The 9,658-nt window shown below is 40.8% G+C and overlaps 1 long non-coding RNA gene and 1 other non-coding gene across 2 annotated transcripts; both read right to left on the reverse strand.

Annotated features, from left to right (window-relative positions):
* Nucleotides 1–2,406: 2,406 nt before the first annotated feature.
* Nucleotides 2,407–5,607, reverse strand: LOC142138460 (uncharacterized). The gene is made up of 3 exons (XR_012688041.1): nt 5,534–5,607; nt 3,928–4,107; nt 2,407–2,993 (listed from the first exon to the last, which is right to left on the reverse strand). It is a non-coding gene; the product is annotated as an uncharacterized LOC142138460 (long non-coding RNA).
* On the reverse strand, nt 5,201–5,293 carry LOC142141860 (Z30 small nucleolar RNA). Its single transcript, XR_012688895.1, has one exon. It is a non-coding gene; the product is annotated as a Z30 small nucleolar RNA (small nucleolar RNA).
* Nucleotides 5,608–9,658: the final 4,051 nt, after the last annotated feature.

Raw genomic sequence — 9,658 nt, forward strand, 5'->3', positions numbered from 1 at the left:
TATATATCTATCTATATCTATCCTTAAAATATTGATTATGCAGTCATTTTTTTGGGTAATGAGCTGGGAAGATCTCATATACAAGCTCACAATAGTTTTTGCTATTACTACTGCTAAATCAAATCATGCAGAAAACATAACAATTGTCCGTTTAAAACAGGGGTGGGCAAACCAGTCCTCAAGGGCCATATAACAGTTCATGTTTTTAGGATTTCTTTAATCATGCACAGCTGAGTTAATCTATTTGGCTGGGTCAGTAATTATCCCAGCTTTTTCTACAGACAGAAATCCTAAAAACATGAACTGTTATATGGCCCTTGATGACTGGTTTGCCCACCCCTGGTTTAAAGACTGCATTCATAGATAAAGGTATAGGCTAGTCTGAAAAAACACTGAGATCTCGATGATATTTCCACAAATGGTACATGTTTCAGTACTTAATTGTATCGTTACATGTATGTATTATGGATATAATCTGTACAAATATGAAGGACATTAAAGTGAGTGCAATAAATTAATGGAAGTAATATTGTATCAGCGGGAAATGTTTTCCGAACTACAATGACTGAAATTTTGCATCACTGACAGGGTCAAATTTGGCACCATTTAAAAATAACCAAAAGTTTGACACAAATACAGTCATGGCCGAAAGTATTGAGAATGACACAAATATTGGTTTTCAAAGTTTGCTGCTTCTGGGTTTTTAGACCTTTATGTCAGATGTTGCTATGGTATACTGAAGTAAAATTACAAGCATTTCATAAGTGTCAATGATATTAAAGTTTATGTAAAGAGTCAATATTTGCAGTGTTGACCCTTCTTTTTTGAAGACCTCTGCAATTTGCCCTGGCATGCTGACAATTAACTTTTGGGACACATACTGACCGATGGTCGTCCATTCTTGCCTAATCATTGCTCGGAGTTTGTAAGAATTTGGGGGTTTTTGTTTGTCCACCCCTCTTGAAGATTGACCACACATTCTCAATATGATTAAGGTCTGGAGAGTTTTCTGGCCATGGACCCAAAATTACAATGTTTTGATCCCTGAGCCACTTCGTTATCACTTGTGCTGTATGGCAAGGGACTCCATCATGCTGGAAAAGGCATTGTTTATCACCAAACTGTTCTTGGATGCTTGGAAGAAATTGCTCTTGGTGGATGTTTTGGTACCATTCTTTATTCAGGACTGTGTTCTTAGGTAAAATTGTGAGTGAGCCCACTCCCTTGGCTGAGAAGCAACCCCCACATGAAAGGTCTCACAATGCTTTACTGTTGGCATGACACAGGACTGATGGTAGCGCTCATCTTTTCTTCTCCGGCCAAGCGTTTTTCCCAGATGCCCCTAACAATCTTAAAGGGGTTTCATCAGAAATGTGACAGAGAAATGACTTTACCCCAGTCCTCAGCAGTCTAATCCCTGTACCTTTTGCAGAATATCAGTCGGTCCCTTTTGTTTTTCCTGGAGAGAATTCTCTTCTTTGCTGGCTTTGACACCAGGCCATCCTCCAAAAGTCTTCGCCTCATTGTGCGTGCAGATGCACTCACACCTGCCTGTTGCCATTCCTGAGCAAGCTCTACACTGGTGGTGCTCTTATTCCGCAGCCGAAACAACTTTAGGAGACTGTCCTAGCACTTGCTGGATGTTCTTGGGCACCCTGAAGCCTTCTTCAAGGAGAAAGGTTCAATAGTTGTGAAGTTCTTGATGACCTGATAAATGGTTGATTTATGTGCAATCTTACCAGCAGCAATACCCTGGGAAGTCCTTTTTGTGCAAAACAATGACTGCATGTGTTTCCTTGCAGATAACCATGGTTGACAGAGGAACAACAATGATTTCAAGCACCACCCTCCTATTAAAGCTTACAATCTGTTATTCTAATTTAATCAGCATGACCGAGTGATCTCCAGCCTTGTCCTCGTCAACACTCACCCGCGTTAACGAGAGACTCACTAACTTGAAGTCAGCTGATCCTTTTGTGGCAGGACTGAAATGCAGTGGCAATGTTTTTGGGATAACATTCATTGTCATGGCAAAGAGGGACTTCGAAATTAAATGCAATTCATCTGATCACTCTTCATGACATTCTGGAGTACATGCAAATTACCATCATAAAAACTGAGGCAGCAGACTATGAAAAATAATATTTGTCATTCTTAAAACTTTTGGCCATGACTGTACAGGCTGAAGGAGTATGGGCATATTTGGCCATGACTGTACAGGCTGAAGGAGTATGGGCATATTTTCTAATGTGAAGCTGGGAAGATGGCAAAGCGAAATTATATTTACATGAATGGAGGGCAAACAAGCACTTCCACAGTATGCCAGCATACAGTGAAAGCACCACTTTGGGACTAAAGGCATGAGACCAATCTCTGGCGTGCAGACTAGAGATGGGCTGAAGGGAAAGCAAAATAAATATTTTAACTTAATAGGGCACACAAGGCATATAAAAACTTTAAAAAAAACAAAACACTGGTGTCACAGCTGTTTATAATCTTAATTGTCAATGCTGGAAACCAGTGAGACTCCCCGTGTGCTGTAGGATCCTTATGCTTCTCATAGGTGTTGAGGTCCTGTAGGCAGGAGGGGCAATTTCTTGGCTTCCCATGACGTTACCTGTGGAGTAGTAGTGGGAGAAATGTACAGCCTGAAATGTCCTTGCTCCTATGTGTGGAGGTATCTTGAAAATATAGAGTCTTCTAAGAGATCCTCCCTCTGCAAATTCGTCTGTTTCCTGTGACATTAAGTGGGTAACACGCACCATCAATTTTTGAGCAAAAGCGTCACTTTGCTCATGGTCCCGAGCCCTTTTTTTTACCCCTCTTGCCACTTTGATCCCTTTGTGACTGGGTAACTTTAACACTGTCCTGTGTGACTCCACCTGTTAGCTGTGTGTTTAGGTCTGTGCCTTCCTGGCTGTCTTCTGTTAGCTGGGTGACACGCAGCATGGCCCAACACTGCTCTGCCACATCCGGCATCAGATAAGAGCTGGCTGTGTAATAAAAACCAGAATGTAAATTAGTTTGTATAATACATGCATGTATTGATTTAACATTACAACAATCTTTCTCTTGCAGTATCCTGCGACGGTTGTGGAATTTCAACTAACTGTGCAACATTTTGGAATTTCCCAAATTCTGGCAGTGCCATAAATGGCAAGCATGCGAAAATGATGCCACCCTGAAAAAGTGGATCCTATTACTACAGTTGCAAAGGATTCTTCAGCATTATTCTAATGGCCATAGTGAATGCCAACTATGAATTTCTATTCATGGACATTGGTAAAAATGGAAAAGTGTCAGATGGTGGGGCACACTCCCATCCATGAAAAACTTAACCACAATTCACTGAGTTTGCTACCATGCAAGAAACATAATTTAGACTAAATTTTGTTTTTGTTGCTGATGAAGCCTTTGCACTGAACAATATATTAAAACCTTATCCCCAAAAAGGTCTCATCTGAAAGGATGATCTTTAATTACAGATTATCAAGAGCAAGGCCAGCTGTGGAAAATACTTTTGGTATATTGAGTAATAGGTTTATGATTTTCCAGTATGCCATAAACATGCACCTAGACAAAATAGACAAGGTGGTGATGGCTTGTTGTGTTCTACACAGCTTTATTAGGTGGAAAAGCCCCATTGTGTGCAGCACACCTATTATGGAGAACACCCTAGAATTGAAGCAGTAGGGTTGACACCACTGGTCTTCCCGGTCGAGAAATGCCAGCCACGTGGCAAAGTTAAAAAAAAAAAAAGTTAAAGGGGATGCTTATTTGGAGTATTTTAATGGTGAGTGCTGTGACCTGGCAGAATGACATGTTGCAGTGTATGTACATTAACAGTGCATGTTATACTGAAGAAATAATTGTCAGCTAACTGTAAATAAATGTTTCACGCATTAAAGATTTTGCACATTTACTTACTATGTCACTTGCCAATAGCTCTTTCGTTTCCAGAACGTCAGGTGAGGAACTACTCTCTGTCTGGAGCATGTTGCTAATAGATGGTCTGGATCTTCCCTTAGACCCACTCTACAGTAGACACTGGATAATGGGGGGAGGCTCATTGTCCCCAAGTCATCCAAAGCCAAGCTCCTCTTCTGCCTGTTGGGAGTTACACCATGTAATGAAATGAGGCTTTGCAGATATTATATACACATGTGCTTATATGTTTAATAATGGCCATAATAGGTATAACAATAAAACTAGACAAATATATATTTAAATCTGCCATCAAAAAATAAAAAGTAAACAGGTATAAGAAAAATATTTAATTAGTGTGCACATACCACACCATGTAATGAAATGAGACTTTGCACATATGTACTTACATGTTCCATAATGGCAGGTAGATAATACAGAATTGACAAAATGGACACAAGTAAATCTTTTAAGAATATATGTATTTTCACATGTGTTAACAATTCGTCATATACACTTGCAGAACACAAATTACATATGGTGCATGTAAAAAAGGCTGATTATTGATTCACCATTAAAAGATCTCTATTTTCATTTGTTTCACATTTTGACAACACATCACATGGGAGACAGAAAATATCTTAAATTTAAATATACACCCCAAGAAAGGAATCACTGCTGGAGGAACAATCAGCAGATTGTCATGGTTGTGAGTACCTATACACTGCAGAATTGGAACAACATCATTCCATTGCGGAATAAGATTTAGTCTGTTTTTAAAATCAAATGAAACGGAGCACTTTGAACGATAATCATTAATTGTTGGAGCATACAACCTACTGCAATATCAGGCCAACTGGTCATTTATCATGTGATAGGTTGGGTACACACTACAGGTTTTTCATCCAAATACTAAGGGGACACAGTGATATAGATACACACAACTTAAAAAAAAAACAAACAATATCTAATTATTCAGTTAATGTTTTTAAAACCTATCCCTTAATCTGAACAGACCCCTAAACCAGCTTTGTACATCTACGTTTGGAACATAACCAAGCTACTCCTCAGGCATCCCAAACATGTATAGTGGGCACAGATGGGAACTTTACACACCCCACTTACAGCGACTTTGCCCAGCTCTACAAAAGCTACACACACGGAAAGTGAGTCACACCTGACAAAGGGACTCAGTTTTAAGCATGAGCACCCACATGAATAAATCTGTTCCACTAGATGTTGCAGTAAGTTTAGAAGACACCACGAACCGTATTGGCAGCTCAGAGAGAAGATTAAGTGATCATTTCCTGGTCAGAGTAGATGTAAATCCTACAATACCAGGTCAGACTAAATCTTACTCATCATTGCTGAGGAAAAAAGCATGTTTGTTTTTAATTGCAGCTTAGGAGTTAATATAAAGCGGGAAACCTCACCATAGAGACTTGTTGCTTTAACAACCTGGAACCTGTCCACAACAACGCTTATACCTGAGCCACACAGCTCACGTACGAATCATACTGTACAAACCACTCATTTCTCCAGAGATCTGGGGCACAAAGCCACGGTCTAAGAGCACTATAATATAATACATCGAGAGCCATAAACTCACCAGAACAAGCAGCTGCAGCGTCCTCCACTGACTACAACGAGGCGCGAAGACTTTACACCAACACAACGAACCCTTTATCAACCAATGAGAAGATAAGCCTGGTTCCTGGGCCCGCCCTCTAGCAATCTGAAGCTCCTGATAGGGTTAGCAACATGGGGGCGAAACATTACGTAAGTACGTGCAAAACCACAGCTCCCAGAATGCCCTGCGAGTAGGTGATCATGTACCATTATGGTAGCGGTTAGTTTCCTTTCGTCGCAGGGAACCTTTGACTTATGTACGGGGCGGGGCGGTGGTAAGGGGCGGAGTCACAGACAACGTACCGAAACATAACAAGACAACACCTGAGCACCTAGTGGCTCGTGGTTCTCTGCCAGGGATTTGCTTAAAGTGGGTCTCTCGCTGGCGGGGTTTGCGGATAGTTTCCCTTCCTCTAACTCACGTACTTGCTCTTGTATAGGTTTGTAGTGATCTGTTACGTTAAACCACACAACATCATGAGGATATATACTCGGGAATACATTAGGATATATATTCGGGGAGACTTGGATAGATACTGGGGGTCTACTACCCAGTCTCTGATAGGCTGGTATGTTTACAGCCTATCAGAGACTGGGATCTGACGCAAAGCTGGGATATTTTTTTTTTTTTTTCCCAAGTTTAATTCAAAGGGGTGGGCAGGCGGGTGACAGTGGGCTCCCTTGGCAGTCTTGGCCCCTTGTCAGTGCCCCCTTGTCAGTTCCGAAAAACTGCTGTTTCTGTGATAAAAAAAATAATACTTACCCCCCTCTTCGGAAGCGCTGTCTCCGGATCTCCTCCTGGTGTTCTTCGTTCCTATTCATCCTTCAATTGCGCATGTGCAGTTCGAAGAACTGCACATACGTACAAAGATACCCTCTATGTGTTGCAGAGAGAGAGCTGTGAGTGACAGGGAGGGATCATGTGATCCCTCCACACATGCGCTGTCCAGCTCTGCTCCAAAGAGCAGAGCTGACAGCATTGGATTTTTTCAATTATGATAATGTACACAGATACATGGTCGCAAGCTAAGGTCACTTGCATACTATTCTGCACAATTAGACCCAGTCATATTAGTAATGGCTGCAGCGGCCATAGTGTTTGGAAAAAGTACAGATATTGTGCTAGGGCACCCAGTAACCCTAATGGTGCCACATGCGGTAATAGAAATTTTAAATCAAGCACAAACAAAACACTTCTCAGCAGCCAGACTAAGTAGCACTCTTAACTCCTTGAGGCGTTACACTTAAGTGGTGCACAATGTTGAATCCTTCTGCCTTATTGCAGCAAGTTTCAAAAGATGGGAGAAGTACCTGTGTATATCGGGGTTCCCCTAGGGATTTGGGGGAATCCCATCCCAGCTTGAACAGGAAGAAAAAAATGCAAACACACATTTTTCTGAATATGATTGTGTAGAACTAATGAGACAAGGATCTTTGGTTTTATCTGACATAGATACACCGCTACCAAATGCAGATATCTTACGCTACCACATAGATGGTGTTTCTTATACAGGGTGTGCTGTAACCACACACACAGAAAGAGTGATTCAACAGAATCTACCGAGTCACATGTCAGCACAAGAAGCTGAATTAAAGGCCCTGACACTTGCATGCATATATGCAAAAGGACAAAGAGTAAACATTTACATTGATTCAAGTTATGCGTTTTTAAGAGCGCATGATTATGGCCAATATAGCACACGAGAAAGTGCATCTGGGGAAAGATGCTATGGTTGTACTCACTAGCAGGTTATGGATAGCAGCAGGGTTTATCCAAGCAGCACAGGTGTTAGTAGCAGGATGCTAATCTGTGCATAGAATAACCCAGGTTAGTCTGTCCTATGGAAAAGCACACCCCAGACACATTATCCCTATAAGAGGATACAGATAGACTTTATACAACTTCTCAAATGCTCAGGCTTTGAGAATGTGCTAGTCTGTGTCGACTTCTTTAGTCACTGGCTGGAGGTGTGGCTGTATAGAAAAGCAAATGCTAAAGCAGTAGTCATGAAATTTACGAGTGAGGTAATCTGCAGATATGGGGTACCAGAGGTCATTGAAAGTGACAGAGGGATACACTTTACGGGGCAAGGATTCAAGGAACTGTTAAAAGACGGGAATCATATCTGACCTTCACACCCCTCACAGACCCCAAAGTTCGGGATGTGTGGAGCGCCTTAATGGTACTCTGCAATTGAAAATGCAGAAAATAATGGCTGAAACAGGCCTGCCATGAATCTTAGTAAGAAACACTGCTAGGAAAGACACAGGTTTAGCACCAAATCAGATACTGTTTGGCACAGCAAACAGAACAGGCTGTTATTTTCCATAGCAACTACAGTATGTACATGGTGATTTGTTGAACTATGTTGCTTTATTATAGAAACAACTAACTGAAATACATGGTCAAGTGATTTCTTCGATTCCAGGCCCTAATTTTGATGCAGGTACCCATAAACTGCAACCGGGGGACTGGGTGGTCGTGAAAAAGCACGTCAGGAAGAGTCTTGAACCCAGACACGAGAGTCCTTTCCAGGTCTTATTGACGACTACCATGGTAGTGGAAGTACAGGGACATGACACCTGAATACATGCATCCCACTGCAAGATCTTCAGACAAGGGGAGTCTGAGTAAAATATATTTTACAAGTTTTTTAAAGGTCCAAGGGAGACCAGAGAGTGGTGTTCATTGAAATTAGCAGGAGGAATATTGATTGCACATTATGTTCCTTTGCTGTAGGCTGTAGATGTGTACTAGTCTAGAAAGGAAAGCTAGGTCTGGAAGAACCAGACTCATGCCAATAGTAATGTAGAGATCATTATACATAATGAGAAAAATTCTAATATGAAAGTTTAACCCAACCAAATAAATAAAAAAGAGCAACCCATGACTGTAGGGGTTTACACCCAATACAGAACTGTATTTGTGAATTTTGTGGCCCAACACATTATTACATTTACACAAGATGATAGGTTAATATTGGACTACCTGACATTTTAGTCTGGAGGGTACTGCCTGACCCTAAATATGTAAATTTGTTATTGAGTCAAGAATTATTGGGACAGAGATGGATGGTTTTGATATAAAAAGTAGCATATCATCTGCAAATAGTGAAAGTTTTACTTCTTCTTTCCCTACCTTAATTCCTGTGAATTGATGGTTCTGTCTGAGTGCTAACGCTAAAGGTTCTAATGTTAGTGCAAATAATAAAGGTGACAGCGGACACCCTTGTCGGGTCCCTCTAAAGATGGAGAAGGGCTGCGACAGATACCCATTTACATTGATATGAGTTAGCGGGTTCAAATACACCGTTTGTATATTTTCAATAAACTGCATGGGGAAGCCAAACCTCTGAAGGGTTTCATACAGATGGTCCCATCCCACCATATCAAAAGTCTTCTCAGCATCTAGTGATAATAAAAGTGTTGGTTCTTCTTTATCAGTATTCCATTCCGACTGAAGTATATTAACCACCTTTTTAATCTTAGAAACTGCGCCATATAAATCCTGTCTGATCCCTATGAATAATATCAGGTAGAATCCCCTTTAAACGTTCGGCTAGAATTTTTATCAGTAGCTTATAGTCTGTATTTAGAAGGGATATTGGTCTGTAAGAACCAGGTACCTCTACATCCCTTCCAGGGTTGGGTAACACTTTTAGAGTTGCAGTATTGAAATGAGGGGGCAGGGTTTTATTAGAAATTATAGCATTGAAAAATTCTTGTAGGGATTTAGAAATTCGAGGAAGGAGAATCTTATAAAATCCCCCCATCAGTCCATCGGGGCCCGGTGACTTGTTGGATTTTAAATGTTTAACAGCAGCCACAGAAATCACTATTTTTAAACTACTTACTACCTAGTTCTTGCTCTAATGCTCCTCTTCTATGCCAATTCTTCTCTGGCCCCTGCCAATGATATTGAAAAAGTGCCAAGTATTTACAGATGATCTTAAGGCACAATCTCGCTTTTTAAATGAGCCAATTGATATGTGCACATTAAACTAGCATGAAATTGTTGTACATTGAATGTTTATTACCTTCAGCAAATAAATTAAATTTGCCCTCCAGAGGCAAGATCAAGCCAAGCGTTCTACTGCACTGAAGA

The sequence above is a fragment of the Mixophyes fleayi genome, chromosome 2 (assembly GCF_038048845.1).
Source record: "Mixophyes fleayi isolate aMixFle1 chromosome 2, aMixFle1.hap1, whole genome shotgun sequence".
Taxonomy (NCBI): domain Eukaryota; kingdom Metazoa; phylum Chordata; class Amphibia; order Anura; family Limnodynastidae; genus Mixophyes; species Mixophyes fleayi.